The sequence below is a fragment of the Taeniopygia guttata genome, chromosome 2, assembly GCF_048771995.1.
Source record: "Taeniopygia guttata chromosome 2, bTaeGut7.mat, whole genome shotgun sequence".
In the NCBI taxonomy this organism is placed as follows: domain Eukaryota; kingdom Metazoa; phylum Chordata; class Aves; order Passeriformes; family Estrildidae; genus Taeniopygia; species Taeniopygia guttata.
Window position 1 is genome coordinate 104,147,199 of NC_133026.1, and position 25,328 is coordinate 104,172,526.

Below are 25,328 nucleotides of genomic sequence, written 5' to 3' on the forward strand. Positions count from 1 at the left end.
TGTTAGGCTACTCAAAGGACTGAAATTGTGCAATGCCAATAGACTGTGAACACAAAGAAGGTTTGTAATGAATTTTTAAATCCATTTTTTCTACATCTAAGTCCCTTTTGGCTTCTGGCAGTTGAATCTTGCAAGAACGTAGAAAAGACAAGTTGTGAAAAATATTAGGAGGGAGCAGGGGTAACAAGGGGGACTGAGGTAGAGCTTCCTGTGTAAGGAGAGAGGGTGGACTTGAGGATCATCTTAGCTGAATTAAATCACACCAGCAGATGTTCTCATACCTGCTGCCAGCTCCACTGAGAAGATACAGACATAAAAAATAAACTCAAATTACCTTTTATCAGGTTATGTTGCAAAGTTGAGAGGTGGCATTAGGATGATTGGAGGCTTCTCAGAGCACCACAACCCAGTGATAAAGTAGAACATTGCAAATGCAGCAAGCAAAATAGTTCTCCCATCCAAATCTAATGAATTCACTAATCACATTGCTGTAATTTTCTTTCAAGATGTTGGTAGGATAAGTGGGTACCTCGGGAGCCAGTACTGCCTGTGGAATCTAGAACTTCTGCTGTTCCTTTATTGGTGTGCGTGGGAAAGTGCTTTCCCTGGATGCATTTATATGCTGGCTTTAAATACTTATATTTACTTGGGGACTCTAAATACTGTTATAAGTGGTAAATTGTCATTAGGTCATCTTCCTGATGCATCCCAGATTAAAGCTAATGCCCTTCAGGTGGGGGCTATTAAATTAGCCTACCACCATCTGACAGGTATCCTCTGATCAAAAATGTATTGTCTTCTCTGTTTAGATCAACTTTAGTTCCTCCTGGGTAGAAATATAATCCCATGAGTAGTTCAAATGTTTTCAGATGTGTGGAGTTGGGCAGGCCAGAACCAAGCAGGAAATTACTTTTCCCCCTTAATTATAACTACAATTTGTATTTGAGTAGGACTTGTATTAGGTGGTAAAACTTTGTGCTTTGCACTTTTTCTTTGCATACATAAAATTTATACTGCTAATTTGATGCTGCAACAGAGCAAGTGGTGTAAACTTTCTAGGCCTTTTGGTGGTTAAAAGTCTTCTTTAGGGATGTCAAGAATTCTGTTCATAAAGTGGCTAAATTTCCTCCAGTGCCCAAATAAGTGACTGCTCAAGAATGCCAGGGCGATTTAGGGCTGGTTGAACAGGAACTCAGAGTCACAGATATTGCACTTACGGTTTACCACAGTGAAAACTGGACTGGTTAGGAAAAAAGCAGCCGGGCATAGGTTAATTTTTAATTTCTTTTGAATGGGGTTCTGATATTTCTTTGTATTAGAAGATATTGGAATGATGAAGTGCACTTTCTTTGCAACGCATTTTGCATGTGATGGGGCCCAAGAGTTTGTACAGAATAAAGGAGTGTCTGTATTTCTATTTCTGTTTGTGGGTAACTGTAGTTTCTTGCCTCTGTATCTTAAACATATTTGCCAAACACTGTCAAAGAACAATTGCATTTTAAAATATGAGGTATTCGCTCATCTGTAGTAAGCAGACAAATATTCTGATTTATTTTTCAAGAATTATCTAACCTAGACAAGTCACATAGGAGTATTGTAGTATAAGATGCTCTTCAGACAAAAGAAACAAGCATTTTGACAGTGAGTTAGTTGACAGATGTCAATTTTAAACAAGATTATCACACATTATCCCAAGAGATTGAAATTATTTTAGAGAGAGCATTCAAAACAGAGATCAATTCTCTAAAGAAAAGGAGTTAGATGCATCTGAAATGAAAATGAAGGATCCATGCAGGCAATATAACCAGTCTTCCATCCTTTGAAACAGGCTTGACATTCCACTCCAGAACAACCTTGATAAAACCACCTAATATGTCTTCTTTGGTCAAAGCCTTTCCTCACAAAGAATACATGAAGATAAAAGAAATTTCATAATTATTTGAGCTGACACAAAGCTTCTCACAGAATCCATGCAAAAATTAATCTCCAACTATGTTGAAAACCTGGTATTTTAATATTTTAATATGTAACTACTTGCACACACATATCCCTACAGTTCTTGACAGTCCAAGTGTGTGCATGTACATGCTTAGAGTAGATTAAAGAAAACTTTTGACCTGTCAAGTACATGAAGGATGCCAACGAATCTTCAATACAAAGTGCTAATTTGCTAGACACTATTCCTGACAATTTATTTTAACTCAGAGAAAATATTTTATTTAACTGAAACTGTGGGTTATTTTCATAAATTTTATTAGGGTCTATTCCATTACTAAGATTTGCTTGATGCAGCCCCTCAAACTTTGCCATGTTGCATCTTTGGTAACCCTGACCACTAATCTACTTCTGTTGTTGTTTTATTAAAGTGATTAATAATAAAGTTACATGGTTTATAAAATACCAGAAAATGATCTTCAGAAACCCTGAAAATATAGCATCATTTCCTCGACACCATTCCCAAACATGTAAGTAGGTAAATAAAACAATTAATAATGGAAGTAATATATGCTCAAAATTGCTCTTTCAAGTCAAGTGAAAATAGAACATGTTGCAGGAATACTGCACAAGATCATCCCATTTTTCTATCCCTAGATGACCCAGCCCTGAGATAAAAACACTGAGAAGTTTGGATTAAGGTAGCCCTCTTAAAGCCTGCAGTAGGATTTTATGTTGGGATTTCTGGAGTGAGATCTGTGGCACAGATCTACACAGTTACTACACAGTTACTACACAGTTACTACACAGCAGAGATTTTACAAACTGAGGCAGGCTGCATCCAAGCAGCATCTCAGTACTGTCTAGATTGCTGGCCTTCTCAGAATTTTTAGAATTTAGCACAGGGAAAAGACAAGCTGCTGATGGTATATTTGGAAATCTCTTTGACTGAAAGCATAAATTTTTCCCCTTTCTTATTCCCCATTCAGATGGTTGGTAACAGGGAAATAGCTGTCTCATTTCTTCAAGGTCCCTCAGAAGCTGGTCCAGCACAAAACAAAAGTGAATGGCCCCATTATGCTAAGGGATCATAATTTTAAAAATACCAGGGATGCTTTTCTTAGCCAGTAATTGCAAATTCAATTTTAGTACACTGAATGTCAACAGGCTTCGAGGAGCAAGCACACTGTAAGCTGGAGTTTGCCAAGTTCAAGACAATCACAAGTGCTCTTTATTTCTCTGGTCACTCAATAATATTAGACTTCATTAAAGAGGAAGGATTGCATTGCAGAAACTGAGCCCCAGAGATAGCATCCACTAACAAATATACAGAAAAACTGAACTTGCAAGCTACCATGGCAGAGTTTAACCTGCCACCAAATACAGAGAATACCACCTGGTATTCTCATTTAATATAGCCTTTCTATTGTGCTGCTTACAGGATGTCAAACACAGATGGAAAGAGCAAAATTAGAAATCAAAAGGATTGTAAAATCAGAATTTATCATAACACTGTTTATAGGCTCTTATCCATAGATCGTAGAATGATTTGGGTTGAAGGGACATTAAAGACCACCTAGTTCCAAGCTCCCTGTCACAGGCAGGGGGCCTTACCACTAGACCAGGTTGCTTAAACTGGTTCTTGAATCCTCCAGGGATGGCGCATCCACAACTTCTCTGAGCGACCTGTTCCAGTGCCTCACCACCTTGACAGTAAAGATTTTCTTCCTAAGATCTGATCCAAAGCTACCCACTGTCAGTTTAAAGAATTCGTCTCTGTCCTGTCCCTACATGCCCTTGGAAAAAGTCCCCCTCCAATTCCCACAGGACCTGTTTAGGTACTGAAAGGTGCTCCAAGGTCTTCCCAGAGCCTTCTCTTCTCCAGGCTGAACAATCCCAGTTCTCTCCATCTGTCTTCATAGGAGAGGTGCTGCTGCCCTCTGATCATCTTCATGGCCCTGTTTTAGACCCAACAGAGCAGGTCCACGTCCTTCTTGTGCTGGGGGCCCTAGAGCTGAAGGCCGATATTTTACTGTTAAAAGAATAGTATTAACTTTAATTTCATTTTGCTGAAGACTGAACCTTTTCACCTTAGTATCTCAGGGTGCTTTATGTTACACTCCACCCCACAGTAGTTAAAATGCTGCTATGAAATCCCGCTGGTATCAAGCACATCAACACTCTGATAGAACTAAAATAAAAATGAATGTGTAAAGAAAGCTCATAGCCCTGTGCTGCACCTGAGGCATGCTGTCACCCTCACTGCTCACAAAGAGCTGTGCTTGCCCCACCAGAGACATAAATACACCCACTGATCTCGTGTTTCTAAACATGCATATTAATTTATGTCTAAAACCCCCAGTCACGTGCAACCCATTTCCTCTTTTTGCCATCTTTAATTCTGAATGTGGAACAGTATTTCTTTTTTTTTTTTTTTTAATGACAAACTTGCCATTAATTTATAAAGAAATTTTGGGTCCACTGATTTTAGTGAAAACAAAACATTGCACCTGGAATGGAGAAAATATCTAGGCTAAAGATGATTAACTATTTATATTTGTCTCTGCCTTTTCAATAGACATTCTCTCTCCCAAGAGATCAGGGATCAACCTCTACTTAGGTATTTCATCCTTGCCTTTGGCATTAAAACCCTACCCCCTTCAAGCACTGTCTTAGTAACGTTCTTTCTATTCTAAGGAATAAAAATAACAACGAAATGAATGATTAGGCATGTTATATATGGCATTCAGTGATGGGGAAGAAATGAGATGGTAAAAAACTGCATTATATTTATACTGCTTCCTTATGCTTGCTTTTTTGTTCCAAGAATAAGATGCTTTCTCTTTTACATTCTGATTGTGCTTTGTGGCAATCATTATTCAGGGAATGAAGCATTTTAATGACTTTAAAATTAATTTAGTAGTCTCAGCCTAGCTCCCAGTGAACACGTGTCCACATAAAAAAAAAAAAAAAAAAAAAAAAGGCCCACTAATTGGGAGTCTCATTGGCATTCACAGCACAGAAGCCAGGAGCCCCATAGACTTTAAAGCCAGAAGTGACCATTGTGATCATCTAGTCTGACAGGTCATGGGACTTCCCTGAATTAATTATTGCTTCAAATCTAAATAAGCAGTGATATACCTCAAGCCTGTTTTTTACTAAAACATCCAATGTCAATTTTCAAGTTTCAAGTAATGAAAAATCCACTACAATTCTCATTTAGGTTATTCTGCAAGCTGATTGTACTCCCTGTTAAAAAGAAAAAAGAAAAAAAAAAAACCATTAAAAAGAAACCACACCGCAAATCTCAATTTTCCTTTGAATTTCCATACTATAAACTTTAAAGTTTGTGAACATCTTGCACCTTAGTTTGCTGAAGTATCCTATTTGCAAATTATTAGGGGGATATGAACATCAGAACAGGAGGATGCTTTTTTTTTTAACACTGCTGTTTAGTTGTTGAGTCATTTTTCCAGGAAATTGGAAATCTATATTCAGAGCATTCCTAATCTTGGGAATAGGAAATGCACAGTATCCATTTCCCACAATGTCCCAGTTGCTAGTCTAGCCACTGCTGTAAACTTGAGTCTGGACCCTGGAATACTGAGTAGTCTTCTTCTGGAAGATGGGTCACTTTGTTGGTCAAGGACACAGTGTTTCTGAGGGCAAAGATAAGACACTGGAAAGTTTTGTATTTAGCCTGAAGTGTGAGGCCCTTCAATCACAGAGAGTATGTTATACTACAGTATATAGCATATACATTATATATAATATTAGTCTTAAAATTTGAATAGTGGAAGAACTCATGAGCTTAAAACTCTTCACAGTGCCTTTTGCCCCCATCCTCTTTGCCAGCAGAGTTCCATGGTATTTTTGGTTATAATTCAATCTTTATAATTTCACCCCTGTATTTCCTGTGCCATACCTATTAACTCAGTACTACTCACTGGATTTTACATTACAGATCTGGTAGTCCAATACATTGCATCACCAATTATTTTTTGTCAAATTGTTAGTGTTAGGTTGCTAATTATACAAAATTAGAATATGACCAGCTAACTAGTGGCACTATGATATTGGAGAGCAGCTCCATCTTTTCAAGGGACATAATTAGATGTAGCTAGCACTGCATATTCCAGCAATAGAATAACTGGTTTTTCCAACAGATTGAGTTAATAGGGATTCACCCTAATTAAAAGCTTGAAGTTTTAATGGAAATATAAAGCCTTTCTTGGGAAAGATCTCTACTTTGATTCACATTCAAGTCACAGTGGCAGCACAGTTCTTAAGAGACCACCAGCAGAAGTGAGGCTGTTGAACACTCCAGGAGCCCTCAAGAGGACCAAGGTATGAAGCTTATAATAAGAAGGCATAGTAGTGGGTCAAGATCTACCAGTGAATAAATGGTGCATCTGTGGTCTAATTAAAGCACTGCTGATTCTTTCTTTTTTGGCTATTAGAGTTTATGTGTACCTGGAATATGTTAGGGTAGAAACCCTGACCTCTAGTTTAGAGACAGTTTAGTCTAAGTAGACTATAAAAATATTATGTTCTACCTACTCAGCTGAAATTTAGGATATTTTTAAATGTTTTGTTTGGGGTTTTTTATGCGTAAGATCCTCTTCCCTATAAGTTCAAAGAGAATAAAAAGAACATTGAAGAGCTGGTTGCTAACACACACACTGCCTTGGTGTTAAGAAACTCTTTTCAATAGGTGCTTTAATTACTTAATAGCCTGGAATGAAGTTATAACCCTTTCGTTGTGGTTGTGATTACTGACAGCTAAAATATACAGCTCTGGCAGAGTAAGTCCCTCTCCAGAAAATAGAGCCTCTGCCTCTGACACTACCCAATACTCCACTTAATTACGTTATCCTTCATTTAGATGATGATTCTATTGCAACATCTAACAAGGAGAAGATACTGCACAGCAATGGTGAGTGGCTAGGACAGCTTCTTGATCAAGGCATTTATTGAATTACACATACTGAGGATGCAGCTGGACAGTGAAAACTGATGCTCTCGCTAGGTGATGAAATTCTGCTCTGTTGTCTTTTAATACAGACTGCACCCAAGTAAAGATTAAAAGAAGAAATATGGAGTATAATAGATTACATGCACTGTGAGATTTCTGCCCAGATATTTTTATTCATAACAATATTATCTCTCTTATTATCTCCATGACACTTTAGGATCACTTAGTTGGCCCAGCTACAGATCTACCAGTTGTCCCAATTAGGTGAAATCTTCAGTACAACAGATATTAAGTGGAGCAATTAAAAGCTTCTGCTAAGCCATTACAAACTGAACACAAACCATACCGGGGCATGTGTAAACGCTAACCTTTTAAAGCCAAGCCCGTCTTTCTCTCCAGCAAGAGAGCTGTAATGCAGGATTTCACAGAGAATGTGGCAGTGCCTGTGCAGGGCAGGGAGCTGGTTTGCTGTCCCGGCAGCAGAGCTGGGGGTGAGGAGCTGGCAGCACCTGCTTTGAAGCGCTGCCATCAGCATGGCAGGGCTCCCACAGCTGCCCCGGGCTCCAGGGACAGCAGGGACAGCAGCCTGGCACCATCCCATGCCTGGCATCCCACACCTGGCATCCCACGCCTGGCATATGGACTGCCCACAAAGGAGCACCCCTGGGCCCTGCTGACACAGTGTGGCTTGAGGATGGTCTTTGGGGTCCCACAGTAATTTCAGAAGGCCTTTAGGACTCCCTATTTTAATTAGAATATTAAGCCTGAATGGCCACTGAAGCCAAGGGATAATCCTGGAACAAAGCCAGGAAAGACAAACTGGATCAATCCCAATACAGGCAATGAACACAATCAGCACTGTGATTATTTTAGAATAACATGGCTTAGCAAATAGAGGTGGATTTGAGTTCAGGGACTCATATGCTCAGCCTCAGTAGCTATGCAAAAGACCTTTCCTGCAGAACAGACCATGCTGTCCCACCTCTGGGTCTTTTCTCCCTTAGCAGCCAAGACAGCACTTCCATTCCCCAATGTGCTTTACGGACAGATGAAGCCTCAAACATCCTGCTTGAAAAAAAAGGTAATCCATTCTGATGTAACCAGAAAAGACATCTCAAAATTTTTGGGGAAGAAGAAGGGAAAGGAAGAAGGAAAGAACATTAAATTTTATGATAAAAAATGGGAGACAGTAATAAAGAGAAATAAACTCATGTGAGAGTAGCTGAGCCTTCCTACCAAAACACTTCTAAGTATTTGTCTTTGGTAGCAGTGTTGAACATTTGAAGGAAAACTGTGCAAGCTTTAGAATAATGCAAGTTAGGATTAGCTGTTCTACAGGTCAAAGGCATTTCCTTTGCTTTACTCTTGCTTCAAGAAAGGTAGAAAAATTTTATGTGCATTTGGTACCTTTTTCAGTTACACATTCACACACACACAAAGGATCATCACCTCCAAAAGCTTTAAAATAAACACTGCACAGCCTTCTGGAAACCCCAATTGATTACACAGAGAAAGACACATGGCAGGGCTGCTCTTAACACTCATAGGACAAGCATTCAGATGTGACCATTGAATTTCACTCAGCAGTTTACATATACCCTCCAAGGGCCAGTTAACTGACCAAATGAAGCACTAAAGTCTAATTCTGTAATTCTGTAGGAGAGGAGAGTATATGGAAGTCTAACTACAATTGCCAAAATCTTGCTTTGAGAGACATATGGCAATCTCGCCCAATTGCATGGTGACTGCCAGAAAAAATTGAGTTTCTACTTTAAGCTCAATTCCTCCTTCATCATTGTCCCTGTCCCCATGTAGTCATTTACACCTGTGCAAAGTGAATGGAAAGCATTACCAAGTGAGAATGAGAACAATTTATCATTCCTTTCTACACCCACAGCAAAGAGGGAGAAGCAGGCACTGAATTTATCAGGTTTAAAAGAGATTGAAAAGTCAAACAAATGTTTTTGTACAATTCTTTTACAAAGGAAATTAAACACAAAATTGTAGTCTAATACAACATTATCATTTTGAATTTACCTTCAACCAGGAAATACATAATTATGCTACCCTTGGAAGCAACTGCATGGCTAAATTTTGGACATTGTGAATGCTATGAACTCTGTTGAAGTTCAATGAAGCAATACATGAACAAAATTAGCTTAAATAGCAAGAAAATTTAAATTTAATTGTCTTAAATTACCTTTGTTTGAATTTACATATTTATGCACACAGATATATACACTATATGTATACATTGCTCACTAAAGTTAGCACAAAATATTAATTACAAAGGAATGGTGTTCGAATTATAGTTTCAGAAAGATTAAAGTACTAGAGTAACAATATCAGAAAGCACTGACTTGCACATAAATTCTCACATATTATTTCATATTAATTCAACTGTTGCAGAACGTTTTGTGTTCAAAATTTTTCTGTGACCACCAGGCTGACCTAAAGCTTAATTATATCCTTGAATATAGTGTTACATAGTTTTGGTTTTTAAATTATGATTTAAATAATAAAAATCATCAGAACTTGGAAGTCGCATACTTTATGAAAACAAAATCACGTTTACATGAAGAGGTAATAATATTTCAAAAAGGGATGTTTCATATCAATATTTGAATCTCTGAAAACATAAAGATGTGAATTTACAAGCTGCTAAGTACATTCACATTGGATCTACAAACTGTTTCAAATGCTCAGCTACATCAGGTACACAATAACTGGAAAAGAAGCATTATAATGATGGCATCATGCAACTATTTACTTTAGGTATTAAATGTGCTTAGAGTTATTTGCAGTTTTAATTAAGTTTTCACTTTCTGTGGAGCACTTTATACACATCAGAGAATGTATAATGACAGACCTTGATTTCTTTTTTTTCTGCTGAACACAAACCATTATTTGAGAACCAAAAAGAATGGGAATAATACAGCAGGATTTAAATCTGCATTCCAGCTTTCTTTAAAAAAAAAAAAAAAGAGAGAAAACAATACCCTTCTCCAAAACACTTTTTATAGATGACAGCCAATTTTTACTAATTAGTTCAAATGGCCATCTCTGAGGGAGAAAAACATGCTTGGTAGAATTTAATATAAAAGATCAGCTCCACACCTCTAACACAATAAAATGTTTACTAGCATAAAATTTTCTGCACTTGTACATTATTCTGTTTCACAGATTGTTAAAATTTCGTTGTCTTTTTCTGTCAAATATTACGCATGAGTAATAAAAAGTTTATTTTAAATAAGGAATAAACCTACTAAGGAAATAAGACTACCAAGCAGCACTTAAATTATGAAAATTTATCTTGAAGTTTTTCCACTTATATGTCTTTAAATAGTGTCCAAACTGAGCCAGTACTGGCACAAAAAGATCTTTCTTTCATATTTATAATATAGAAATTATTCAGCTTAAAAAAATAGTTTTCAGAAATGGAGTTTATTTCATATAAAGTTTAGCCCACTTACTGATTTGATCAACAGTGCCAGGAAATATGTTACTGAGAAATAAAGCCAGTACCCACTCTGTCTATGCATTAAGAATTTTGCTTCACTCTTCTTAATTTTACTTTCAGAGTAAGATCTGCCTGTCTCCTCAAACTTCTGATAGAGCATGATAGATGGTACTAGGGAAATAAAATTAGCCAGCTGATTTGCCCCCCAAGACAAGGGAGCAGAAGGGAAGGTGGAAGCCTGGCATCTCAAACTGTTGGAAGGACTAAGGGATGTGCATGTATTCATCATTTGTTTCTCAGAGGGTGGTAAGGTCTGTTAGGAGGAAGAGCGATGGACAGCTGGAGAGGAAGCCCAGGCTTCAGCCACCCTGAGACAATTTCTTGCACAGTTGAACCTCTAAGTCCTGGGGCTAGCTGGCACCACGCAGCTACGTGTCCAAGGAAAGGCTAACAGGCCTAATCATACAGAGCTCTCTCCAAGACAGCTGTACATTGCAATAAATGAGAGTGGGAATTAATTATTTGGATCATCAGTATGAGCAACAGTAAAGGAGCAGAATTGAAGGGAAGCTACAAGGAGGCAGAGCACGATGAATTTATTGGAGACCCCGTGTTTGATCAGACACTACAGTAGAAATGAAGGACTCATAAAATGGAATGTTAACTGTCATTTTCACATAATTTTCAGTCTTTACAAATTAAAATTTTATAATTAAAATTTCAGTGACTGAACAATTATGGATGTTAACTACATTTAAAGCACACACAGGAGGAAACCACGTAACAGTCATAAGATCATTAGACGTGCAGTACCTTCTTAATGTGGAATCCCAACCATTAATGCTCTTCCAGACAAATATCAAAACTGTGGAATTTTTTCATGCAAATGCAGAACAACTTGTAATCACCTTCTTCTTAAACTATGTCAAAAGTTTCTAAATTAAGTGCTTTCTAGACTACCATAAATACAAATCTGATATACAACTAGAAAACATTTCAAATAAGATTATCAAGCCTAAGACACCCCAAAAAAGTGTGTCTGCCAAGAAAAGTGGCATGATTCTTCATACACAATATGAAAGATAAGATTTTTCTTAGCCTTGGCTATATTAGATTGTATAACAATTTTATTAGCAGAAATGCAGTACTATATGAAACCAGAATTTAGCAGAAAGAAAAAATGACAAAGTTCATAAAGGGAAGCTTACAAACTCTTTGTACACATATGAGAGAATATGCTCTAAAATTTTAAATTTTAAAACTAGAATGGTTTATCTGGATTCTTATTCACCCACCTACATGCATTATTTGTTTATCAAATATATTGAGAATGCGTGTGTGTGCCCAAAATTTGATTTAACAATTCTTCTAAGAAGTAAGGAAGCATAATCCACTTTTACAGATCTGAGTTGTAGAAAAATGATGCAAAATACTGAAGGTTGCAAAGGTTATATATGGAGAAGTTAGGATGTCAACCAAAATCCAGTTTTAGCAATCTCAGTACTCACAGAGTAGGGAAACAAAATTCATTATAATTTAATAATTTAACAATGCTCCAAGCATTTCAATTTTGTTAGTATACAACTATCTATTTGTCCTCTGCTTTTGAAATTGCAAGGTGCTTCTGAATTGCACTTTTTACCCTCAATGGCAGAGTTCAGAAACACTTTTGTTTTAAAAGCAAACCTGAGTGTACACTTTTTACTAAATATATATGAATATTTGCTTTTTCAGTTACAATTTCAGCAGCTGAGGCATTAAGAAATACACCAGCCATTATGATAGAGAATGTCAGGGATTATGGTGGTAGCACATCTCATTTCCTTTATTTTAATTCTTAAAAATGTTTTCTTATTTAGTTCTGAACTATTCAAAGATTCGCTCTTAATGGCTGGTTTTGGTACCATGATTTATAGTGCAACCCTGCTTCATTTAAGAGTGTTGTGCATACCACCAGGAAATCCTCAGGATTACATCTTTATTAGAGATAAAATCAATAATCATCCTTTTCCTCCTGAAGCCTATAAAATGGAAAAATCTGGAGCATAGTAACCAGTTACACAGAGGAAATAATTTTTTTGGATCTACACCAATCACTAATAGGTGCTACTCCATCAGAAGTCAGCATATTTGAACTACTTTTCCTGGGCGAAATGTAACACTTGGTAAACAAAAAGAGATTTAGCCCTGTGAGTTTTACTGGGGAATCACCAGCCCAACACCATTGCACACCACAGCAGGAAAAGCTTAGCTCCAAGAGACTATAAAAGGGGCCTGCAGAAACAGCCTCACCTCACACCAGGAGATGATCTGAACCCCTCAAATACCCCTTTTTTTAGAAGGAACAATAATTTTTTTCCCTGAAGCTGGGGAGCACAAATAGCTGAAGGAGCAGGTATGCCTGTGCATGAACAGTTGTGCATGACTCTTTCATGGTCACTCCATCTCTTGCGCCTACTTATCCTGTCCATCCATGGCATTTTGTCCAGATATAATGCTTAAATCCAGATCTAATGCTTGAATCACTAGAAATTGCACCTGTTTTTCCATATTACTAGAATTGCCATGGGATTTCAAACCCTTACACATACTACCTGTGCAGACAATCTCTCACCTTAAACAAAGACGGGCTACTTTGCTTTAAGCATAATTTGATGTGTGCAAGGGAACAGGCTAAGATCTCTTACCTTATTTTGAAACACTCATCTGTCCCCTTGGCAAACTTCAGCACATGTTGCAAGTTTCTTGTTCCACTGTGAAACAAGATACTGATTAGCTTTTCCTCTGTACAGAACATGTATCTGTCAGATACAACTCTTCAGTTGTGGATTATAAGGCCTATGTTTCCTCAGCAAAAGAGGCGTTTTCTCTGATAAGGAGTATTCTTACAAAATCCCATTCTTTGGATATAAATGATATGTGGTCCTTTGCTCTGCATGTGCATAGAGTGGAGTGAGCTGGTCAGTGCATAAAGAAGACCACAGAGAACAGTACAGACTGAGAAAAGAGATGCATAAATACAGACATGCTGTAGGAACATGAGTAATAGTTTTCCAAGGTTTTTAGCCCCATTACAATTTTTTTTTTTCTCTAAGATTTTGATCATTTCTTAAGAACGTACAAGCAAAATGTGAAAACAACCATTGAAATGGCTGGTTGAGATGAGCTGTTTCTGCAGTCCTCCAAAATTATTCAGGAGCCTCGTGGAACTGAAGAATGACTAAATGTCAGAAATTTGCCTGTGTTTTTCCAGCTATGTCATATTACTTTTCTTAATAAACATATTGTTTCTTCACACACTCTCTGATATATGGACAATATGGAAGGCAACATAAAATTTAAAAATATTGGAATATTGAGCAATCTTTCTCTTCAAAGCATTCTAATCACTTGTAAAAATCAATAAGCATATACTCTTTCACTTCTAGATGCAAATTAATTGAAAATTTTTTGTCTGCAAAAAATAATGCAACTTCAGACCATAGAAATTCATGCTGGTTTTTCACTTCAGGTGAAAAATTAATTTATGTTACTGTGTGCTCCAAATCACCTGCATATTCCTGCTTAGAAATCAGAGACATTACAGAGTGGGTTCCCAGGTTGTCACTGAACTGATAAAGGCTGTGAGCAGAGAGCTGACTGGTGTTACAACTCTGTAACAGTGGCACAGAGTAAACAAGCTCTCCAGACATGCAAATACATACATTGGTATCAAACAAATATTTAGAAATGATAAAGCTTCACAGATCCTTATTCTGGAGTCTAGCAAAGAAAATAATTCACTTCAACAGAGAATGTTTCTCTACCAAGGACATAGAAGGATGTGGTTTAAATTTCATAATGTGTCTTCAGACGTTCCCCTTTTTAAGCAAAAGCAACAGTGAATAAATTACTATGCACATTTTAGACTATATTCCCCTTAATGACATTTTCATTATACTGTTTACTTTTTATTTTTATGCTGGTCATCACGGAACTGGCATAACAGGGTTTTTTTTTGGAAAATTGAAACTGTGTTTTCAAAGGAAATGGAATAAATTGTTTAACTTCCTCTTCCTCATCATCTAGCATCTGCTCTGTAGCAAGCAATGCTATGCCCATTCCCTCCAGCAGCTGGAGAGCCACTCAGGATGCTGGAGTTGGAGCTGAAAAGTGAATGACACCTTACAAATAGCTGACAAACATTCATTTCTGACTCAAACTACATTTCTCATGCACAGGGCATGTGTAGCACTGTCACAGTCTGACAAAGAGAAAGGAAATTGTTCCCCTGGCTGAAGTGGTACAGCTTGCTACTCCAGAGAACAGAGAGAAGAGGGAGCACTGAATAATGCTTGTCTTTAAAATCCACTAATATGCTTCCCACTAAAAGCTCAGGAAAGAGAGAGCCACATCCCTTCCTAATCCACGCAGGGCTCTATGCAATGTCTTGTAGGCATCACTCTTAGGAATTTTGTGCAATTTTGACATGGTCAAAAATTATTCAAATTTCCTTTCTAAAGTAACCCACACCACTATGATTCTACAAGAGACTCCTTTTCTCATTGTTATAAATTATTGACAGTGTCCCTATTGCCACCATTCGTACTACACTGTATTGTATTTTTATTAAGCAGCAGCGCATAATTATTGCTCTGTTTATTAATTTGATGAGATTCTTCTGGCCCAGACTCTGCAGATCTGGCTCCAGAGAAGAATTTTCGGACAATGACAAAATAACACATGTTGTTGATATTTGCTAGCAAAACCGGTTAGGAAACCTAAGCAGGAATCTACCAAGATTGAATCCCATAGATGCCTCTGAAACAGAGCATGTTCTGTGTACTGAGTCGGCATCCCAGATAAGCTGACAAGTTGATGATGCTTGTTACATCATATTTAGTCAGCTACAACACAACTGCTGTTACATCTGCTTTGGACTGAGGTAAGCATGGGACTGGACCTGGGTGACTTGACCTGGGTGAATTTCGTGCAGACCCAGTTTCAGAGCACAGCATCTGCTACAGTGTAGAGCAAAACAAAAGCCAGCAGTTTGCTTGATCTCCAGCTGCTAATTATGCCCCTGCAAAACACGTTTTTGCTTTTCTTTTGAAAAAGGGCCTGGCAACAGGAGAAAACTACAATAGTCAAAAGGGCAGGATTTAGAGAGATGGCTTATGTTTAGTTCTGAAAGTCATTCATAATATTTATACTCATAGATTTCCACAAAACTTAGAAGGTGTAAAATAAAATACCATGCATTTTTCCCATAAAGAAAGGAAATTCAAATAGCCTTTTAATTTTTGATATTAAATGTTTGGGAAAACCAAGAGTTTTCTTCTGATTTTTTTTTCATCTTTCTCTGTTTTCCTCAATAAATGAACAAAAAGGAATGTGTGACAAACTTGCAGATCCCTGTTTTGTTGAGCTCTCTTTTGCATATTGTATAACATCTCCCTGTAGATCCAGAAATAGTTTGACTAGAGGTAACAATTTTCACTAATTTATAGATTTAAAGGCCTGTTGATCAGCTCCTGAGATAATGAGTAGTGATGTCCTTTACCTACTACAGAATAAAAACGTCCCTTCATCTTGCTCTCCTTTTATCCTCTACTCCTCTTCCTTACACCCTTCCAAGTTCATAACCTTACAGAAGTCCTAACTATTTTGTTACAGGGTGTTTTTTGTTTTTCTTGGTCTGCAGCTAGTGGAAACAGGTTGTAGGCACAGGAAAGGCTGGATGACCACTCATTAGAATTCAGGCCACTTTGGTCTGCTCTTAGAAGGGTGGATTTCAGAAACACATTAAAGAAGATCTCTTACATAAAAGTACATTTTGACAGAAACATAAAATGGGTCAAAATATGAATTTAAACTGGCTTTTTTCTTCCTATGAAAATGACATTCCATCATTCAAATGGAAATTTCCACTATTTTGTTATCTTTACCTTTATAAGGTAAAGATACCTTATAAAGGTAAAGATAAAGGTAAAGATTTACCTTTATCTTAACCTTTTTGGTTATCTTTCTAAATGGACACACAGAGTGCTATACTGCTGAACTCATCTTTTTTTTATGGCATAAATTAAAAGTAACACACTGCTTTAAAAAAAAAACCTTAGAGAGATGATTTGGTCATCTCTCTACTATTATTTAGGACAAGCAGATTGTATGCAAAGCCACTCGAAGCAGTTTTTACCTTCCTCTCACACCCTTCAACTCTGTTCCTGACATCATACAGAGTAAAGGAAGCTGTTTATAGCCCAAACTGCTGTAACAAAAGCCAGGCACGGAATATCTGGGATACAATCTGCATGTGGGGGCGTAAGAGCTCCAAGCTGAATTCAAGCAGAGGAACTACAGCAGGGGCTGATCAGATACTTCCTGCTTAGCAAGATACCCACTAGCAGCAAGGCATGTAACTGCACAAGTACAAGCAAGTCATCAGACCCTGGCAATTAAACCCAAATTGTGAGACAGACCTGAGATCCAATCCTCTATCCACAAGTGCAGTCTCACTGTATTGCTGCATCCACAAAACAGACATGTGCAAGCTGTAGACTCAGAGAGATCCATATATGCCCTAGAGACACAAATAGATGCACTTAGACATCTCATGTGGACTGCTTTTAAAGTAATTATTTGCTCCAGAGAGAATTCTGTGTTTTTACTAATAGGAAAATGAGTGGCCATACTATAAATGGGTTGTATAAAGACCATATTGTTCTAGTTTCCTAAAATAACTTGGACACCTCAATTGTAACCTTTCTTAAAAACAAAGTAGCCTTTGATGTGAAGCTTTAATCATGAATTCTCTGCGATCTACCATGATGTAGTCTCTCAAAGTGTCAGAGCACTAACTAAACAATATTCATTGAATTCCAACTACAAGTAATGTCTGGAGAAAACTCAAGGGAAAATTAATGTCTGTCACGTGATATATGAGTTGTGTTGACTCACTGCCATGTAGACTTCAATAATTTTCATCAATAAGGGCACTTAAATGTATTTCTGCCCAGTGACTCCCTAAATAGCGTGTTAGAAACCCTACAGTCTTTTTTTAAGTTTTTCAAGCATGTGCAGAACAAAGACTTAGATTTTTTTTTTTTTTTTTGTGAAGATGGAGGAGGCCATTTTGGCTTTCTTATGTCATGCTTACTTATTACCGCCAACACGTTATTATTTTTCTTTCATTGATACTCATTAAAATGCTTCCAATTCACAGATGTGTGCTGATAAAGTAGTTACAAATTTTGCAACAGGTTACATTTCTAGAAATCCTCTTGGGATCTTGGCACTGCCTGGAAAGTAGAAAACAAAAGATAAAGTCCCTAATTGGAGACTCCTCTTTTCATTGCCCCCATAGTTTGTCCCACCCTATTCACTGAAAGTAGTCATATTCCTTCAGATTTTAAAAGGGAAAGGTTGGGAAAAAGTCCAAAACCCAGACACCTGATTTAACATGTTTTCTTGGAAACACTTTTTTTGAGTGAAGGTAAATCTGCAAGGGCCAGAAAAGTCATACACATGTCCGTAAAACTCATGTGCATTGCCACAAATCTGAACAAAAGCATCTTTGATGGATGCAGGTGTAGGTCTCAAACAGGAAAAACATTTTGTGAAAATGGGTTGCCTGTATAAAATTCCCTGTTCATAATTTTCAGCATTTAGAAATCGTCAGAATATTGGATTATGTTGTGGAATTTCCGGTCTAACGAAACTTTGTGAGATAATTCCATCAGGACAACAAAGAGAGTGTCTTTTGAAAAGATCAAGATTCAAAGGATATGTCTTGAAATTCTAAATGAGGTGGTTTATTGAAAAGAAAATATTTTTTTTCTATTTGTTTGAGGCAAGGATAATTAATTTTGGTGTTTGTTTTGAATTTTTTAGGACTTCTAGTTTTGTCCCAACATTAGATCTCCAGCTCTTATGACTGAAACAAATGAAATTGAAACCATCCTCTAAGTACAGAAAAGTTCCCTGGCATCTGTCAGGTTATACCAGACATCTACAATTTTTCACCTAAAAATAGAAAGCAGAGCACTGAAATATTCACTGTGTTGTAGGCATATGTCCAAAAAGCAAGGAGCTGCATTGAATAAAAATACTGCAAGTAGAAACACGCACTTTAAGCCACTGGCACGCAAAGCTGTTCCAGTTGGGCATTTAAACACCATGACTGCACAAGCCAATTAACTATCAGTCATCCTGGGACCTCAGCAGCACCTTTCCATCATTGAATGAGGTGGAGAGTATATATCGTGGTGGTCCTGTTCACCAAATATCTTCTCTGAGGTGATAATGTCTTCAGAATTTCTATCAGCACACAGAAGGGATTTCAGAGTTAGACCCTTATTTGGAAATAGGAAGGCAGATAGTGGAACACAAGCTTGACATAAATGCAGGTGTAAGAGAAATACTCAAACAGAGTTTCAGCCTTTTTTAGCAAGTCTATTTATACCTCATCATATCCTTTGAAAACATAAAATTCTAGTCCTAATTTATTAATGGAAAGTGCCAGCACCAAGTTATTTTTAAATTTAGAATATAAATGGCCTTCATGAACTAGAGCAAGCAGGCAGCATCTGACATGAGTCTCAGAGCTAGTGTGAAATTTACTTTTAAATTGCTGCTGTCTTTCCAAAAATTATGCACCGTGAGCATGTGTCTTCACTCGTGTTAGCTTTTGCCTTAATTAGAAAACAGAACCGCAGGAAGTGGCACGTAGAAAGGATCTCGCCCTTGCTTGGATGTAAATAACCCTCTCAGCTTATTTCAGCTGTTTCTTCCCGATTAAATTCAAGTTGTCAGAGGAATATGATCTTGAAAATAAAATCAGAAATTTTAAGCTATTTGTAAACATAAGAGGCAAAGGTTACTTGTATTTTATTTTATTTCCCAACCTTTTTCTTCTCCTATGGCAAACAGAAAGTGGGTACTGAAGACAACTGAAACAAATAAATTAGAGAGGGCTTTTTAGCTCCTGGGGACTCTTATTCCCAATATTAAGTGCAATGAAAAAGGGTATTCTTCTGTAGAATTGTTCCTCAAAAGAATCTTGCAACTCAGTCTTCAGCCAGCTCTAATGATCTGCCCTTTCAGTTACGCACTGTTGACTTTTTCCAATGTCTGTCCTCATCACAACTTTATAAGCCCATTAGAGGCATGCATTTGAGTGTTTTAGGGAATGACTAGACACAGCAAATGATTACCTATAAATAATTTATTCACAATGACTTCAAAATTCTCAGTGTTCCTGTAAGGACTGCCTGCCACAGAGCAATGCTGGTAAGAAACAGTAACTTTCTTCCCCAGTTCCATCACCTGACCCAGGGCCCCTTGTACAACCCACAGGAAAGCTGCTGAAATTTCTCCGAGGTTTTGTCCCTCTGCCATCTGAGTTAGAGGGAATTCTTCTAATAATTTTATCAGAAACTGAACGAGTTTAGGACCTTCCTGATCTTCTTCACCTTCTGAGAACAAAATCTAAAACTGAATTGCTTTGCAAGAAAATGTCCTTGAGCAAGACTCAATTTTGGGACAAAAAATGTGACAGCCAAGAGTCTGATCTCACAAGCTACTCAAGAAAGTAATGTTATTATAAAGTATAAAGTTTTACAAGACTAATGTATTGAAGGGTTTGTAATGACTCAGTAAAACCTTTTCATCCTGAGCTTAGTTCTGTGTTCATATTTCCAGAATCTAGTACACATAAAAGTGGTTTTAGAGTTGTTTTAGAATAGGTGAAAAGATTGATATAAACTTTCATTATTCTTGGGCTAAGAAAAAGCTGAACTTTAAATGCTTGTTCATGTGAAAAATCAAAGGTCCTCCAAGAGGACAAGAGCAAATGGCTTCAAGTTGCACCATAGAAGGTTTAAATTAGATATTAGGAAAGATTTTTACATGGAAAGGATTGTAATTCATTGGAACAGATTTCCATCCCTGGAACTGCTCAAAATAAGTGTGGATATGGCAGCTGAGGACATGGTTTCATGGTGAACATGGCGACAGTGTTAGATTAAAGGTTGCACTTGATGGCCTTAAAGGTATTTTCCAACCTTAATGATTCTATGATTCTAAGAAAAGTTTTTGACTAGGGCAGAAGTTTGATACATGTGGATGTTTGGATACATAAAACATGCATTTGAAACATTTCTGCATATGGGCATATTTACTGAGAAGGTCTTCATATATTGATCACATTGTGTTCCCATACTGTAGAACAATAAAGTCCTACTCTGTTAGCACTCTTGTGTCTGTCAGTCAGGCTTCTGCAGTGTCATTGAGTTATTGTTGAAGTAAAAATTTCAGATAAGTCTTTCTCCTTACCTTTGTCACTGAAATATAAAAATAAGTGGAATTATTAATCAATATTAAATGTAGTAGCTGCATACGAATATGCTGGCAATTCATCTATAAATTTTAGCAGTGAGAATGTTTAAATAATCTCACCTCAGTACCTGATAAGCAATCAATGAACTTTATTTAATAGCTTCATCTCCAGTGCTAATTGTATCCATTTAAATTAAATTATTCTGATTGTTATTCCATGTAGTTATTTGGTGATATGAGACCTCTGAATAGATAGTATTGATTTGGAGCAACCAGGCATCATCCATCATGGCTGTGAAGACAGGAATTAAATTTAAATAGTGGGCTATTATTTTCTGAATGTCTTTGTGAACAAATAGGGTAGCGGAAGAAGGATAATTAGGAACTTGCACTAATTTGTCTTCTTTATTTATAGGTATATGATTCCTGAAAATAAAATGAGGTCTACAAAGTAATCAAGACAAGCTGGCAATAGGTAAAACCTTGTGACTCTTTTAACAGAATGGACAAACAATTCACGTGCTACCAGTTTTTAAAAGGTGTTTAGACAGCTAAAAGAACTACTTTGCCTCCTGATGAGATTTACAGCAATGGCTAAAATGATTTTTGGACTGTTAGATAGAAGCAGAGTAAAACAAACTAACAAACAAACAAAAAGAGAAAGATTTTTTTATTGCCCAAAATTTTAACTACCACACTAAAAAGAAACATACAAAAATAAAAAAATCCAAGATGTGTGCCAAAGATAACTCACATGAAATGTTTCTGAGGTGGTGGAGGTATAAAAACAACTACAGTTTTACAGAAGTTACAAGTAAGCTGAACAAAATCAATGAACTCATAAATCACTTTAGGCTGGATTCTAACTAACAGTTCTCATTTTCTGGATGTTCCCAAGGTAGCTGACATATGAATACAACCTCAGTTTTATCCCAGATGGCTAGAGAAAAATGGGATAACAGTGAGATTTAGATCTCACCCCTCCAAGGAGGATTCCTGTTACAATCATGAACTGTGGTTCATGTCAAATATATCCTTCTACAGGCATTCATGCATTTCGCAAAGTGTTCTGTGTGCTTCTGAGCAGGGAAGCCACAGATATAAATGCAAAGGTTTTTCCTAAGCAGTAAAACTAAGTGTTTCAATGAACAGTGTGATGGGCCCTGGGAGATAGGTCTGAAACCTGTCAAAGCCATCTATAAGGAGTTGTTGGGATCTGTCCCACAATGCCAAGATAGCAAAGATCTCAGAGGAAAAACTCGTGTTAAACACAGAAATATAACTTTGAAACAGAAGAGTGATCTCTGGGAACATCTTGGGTAGGTGACAGCTGATAAGAGTTTTAAGAAGATAAATTTCAGACTGAGATCCTCTCATGCATTTGCCATCATGCAGATCTTCCAGGCTTTGTTTGCATCTCTGTAACCCACCTTCAAGGCCAGGCTCATGGACCCTGGAGACAGCGAGCATACAACAACAGCTCAGGCATAACTACAGCTGTGCAAGCCTGGATATGCACAGCGAAAACTTACAGAAGGTTAATCTGGGCTGGCTGTTCATGGTTAGTATGCAAGCTGCCTATAAAGAGAGCACATGGTAGAAAAGCAGGAGGAAGGCAGAACATGCTGTGTGCTTACAGACACATACTACATCTTTTGGAGCTTCACGGAAATCAAACCTTCGCAAAATTGTGGTAAATGAAGAATCAGCTAAAAACCTTCATTGTCTGTGCAAACCCCCATGCAACTGTCTATATTCACAGTAATTAATCTCACATGAATTGTCTTTGATTGGTTTTAATTCCACAGTTAGACTGTCAACCGAAACACAGATATTTTATGAAATTCACTCAAGGTTTTAAAATTTACTTGATAAGGAATTTGACATTAATCTACAGTTTTTCTCATAAAAATGAAGATATTCTCAGTGGTAAAAGCAATGCCTATTAACTAGAATCATTTAACTAGAAACCAGACTCCAAAGATGTAAGTCTTAGTATCAACAACCAAAAAGCAAAGCTACACCACTGCAACACTAAATTAATCCAAGAATGAAAAGATATCATGTCATTATTGTCTTTAGCTTAAATATAACATATTTCCATTCTCAGATGCCTTTCAAACTTACTCTGAAAAGAAAAAAAATGGTTTCTAATCTGGCTTTCCTAACTGCAAATATTTTGATTTTTAGCAATAAAAATGTCTGGCTAATGTGCCTGGCTAGTGAATGTTTGTACAGAATCTGGAGGAGTACAAACATAAGGCACAGTCCAGTTATTCTTTTGAAGGCAAAATTTTGTTCTTTATTTTGCATCTTGAGGCACAGGAAAATCTTCTGTAAAATAAAATAACAACGTAACTATTATACAACAGCTACTTGTTCTGTTTGATGCCCAGTGCTGCTTCCCCTTGATGCTGATGTCATATTTTGGCACCAAATTACAAGAATCAAGATCATCTTGGTCTTGAGAGTATGCAAGGATGTCAGAAAAAGTGCTACACACCATTTGAATAGGAGAGAATGGGAACATTGGATGGAAAGTAACTGAAGCTTTCTAGTTAGGAGTACTTATTGCAAATCAAGTAGTAAAAATTATTTACTGATCTATCATATGAGTAGGCGCACTTCTTAACCAGTGGAGACAATATCACTCCACTAAAACAGGGAGCACGATGCATCAACTCAAGCAGTGATATTTAGAGCAGAAAGACAAAATCCATGGTGGTATATTGCACAATAAGGGGTTACAGGCAGCCTTTGGATGAGGAGTGCTGAAATGAACGTAGGAAATCAACCCAGTTGTTACTCTCTGAATGATGGACTAAGTGGAAAGCAAGAGTCCTGGGGCATGAGGGGCAAGAAATGAGACAGTTTTGGGATGTTGTTGGAATGGGAGAAGAAAATAGCTCGGATGTTCCAGAAGCAGAGATCTGCAGTCATTTACAGAAGATTCTTCTGCTGAAACACAGGGACAGAAGAGCAACGAAAAAAGTGTGCACATATGAGAGGTGTATTTGCTAATAGCATTGATTGTCCTTATATGACTTCATTACAGCCTCCTGCAGGACCTGGAGGAGAACAATCCATCACAGATCTCCTCAGTGCACAGCTGGTACTGAACTGGCAGAACTTCCACCAAAGTTTCCACACAGAAGCCTGAGCACCAACTGAAACCAGAACACATGTGCAATTGTTCCAGCCAAACTTTGTTTTTGATGTGGAAATTAAATACTAACTGCTCTTCTTCTCGGCTGAGAGAACTGCCAACCATCAGCCTACTGAGGACTTTTATAGCAAAAATGTATTCATTACTGTGAGCTGAAGTTTTATCATGTGTAGAATGAGTCACTCTTTACTAGTGCAGTAATACAAATCTGCACTCTAATCACATATTCCCATCTGTACCATTTATTTGGGAATTTATGTTAAAATATTAAGCTGTTCCAGACACAATTTGAGTTTTGTCCTGTCCTGCCACATTTTACCCTTGTTCATTTCCTTTCCTTTTTTCAATAAATTTGTTTCCCCCTTTTGTTACCCATTCAGATAACCTCTGCATTTTTCTTATATTCTAATATTTTCCAGCAGCAAACACAAGACTGAGTCTATGAATCGTTGGGAAACCCAGACGTATCCTGCTTCCTTTAGCATTTAGTATTGTCTATACTAAATTTAGTTTTTATTAACAAACAAAATGTAGCATATAATTTCACTGCTTCGGAGACTCAAAATAGATCTGAATTAAGGAGAATCAACTAAGAAGTTCCAAGAAAAATCAGAAAAAAAATCCCATAAATCAGAAAAAAAAAGTCCTGCTGTTTCTCTAGTGTAAACTTTGTTGGCAGATTTGAGTTCTGGAAGTTGTTTAGTTACAGTATAATAGGGACATTAATTTTACTCAAATTTTAATTTTAAAAATGACTATATAATCACAAGGGTAACATTTAAAGGTAAACTAACCTCATGCTTACTCACCAATTTTTTATTAAAGTGAAAATAGCATTATGGCAACTCAAACATAAATGTTAGTATGCATTTAAGACTACAAATAAAGTGTCATTTTGCCAAAAGTGCCATTTAGCCACTTATTTACCTAGTGTTGGGTTAGATCAGACTAATTAAAAAAAATACTTATATCAATATCAATATTCATGTGTTTAAAGGTGATTATATAATTTTTAGAGGTTGAATGAGAACAAATGCAGCAGATGGATAAACAAACTCAAATGGATTGTGCTCTATGAATTATGAACCTCAGCCACAGATAATGTGAAAATTTATCTGATGTTAAATATCTCATGCTACCAATACCACTGTCACTAGCTTCCTGATCAGTCAAGCTAACTCTGTGACAAGGCAAAATAATTAAAGAGAAGCTATAGAGAAGACATTGCTGCAATTAAGTCTCTCAATTGCTAAGCAGTCAACACACTAAGCAATTAGATCATGCAAGGAAAAAGCAGTCAACTTTACATCAAAACATGTAAATAAGAGCTATGAGCTCTTTTTTGTTTTTATTTTGTTGAGGTCTTTTATTTCCACAGGCTCACCAACAGCCCCATGCACCAGCTTGAACATGGCATACATCGGTGGCTGATATTCACAGCATTGGGTTAAGCATACTTCTTATTCAACTTTAAG

General features: G+C 37.1%; 1 long non-coding RNA gene across 1 annotated transcript; it reads left to right on the plus strand.

Annotated features, from left to right (window-relative positions):
* The first annotated feature begins 6,046 nt into the window (after window positions 1-6,046).
* Window positions 6,047-24,743, plus strand: LOC140682532 (uncharacterized). The gene is made up of 3 exons (XR_012054368.1): window positions 6,047-6,282; window positions 21,103-21,162; window positions 23,743-24,743. It is a non-coding gene; the product is annotated as an uncharacterized lncRNA (long non-coding RNA).
* Window positions 24,744-25,328: the final 585 nt, after the last annotated feature.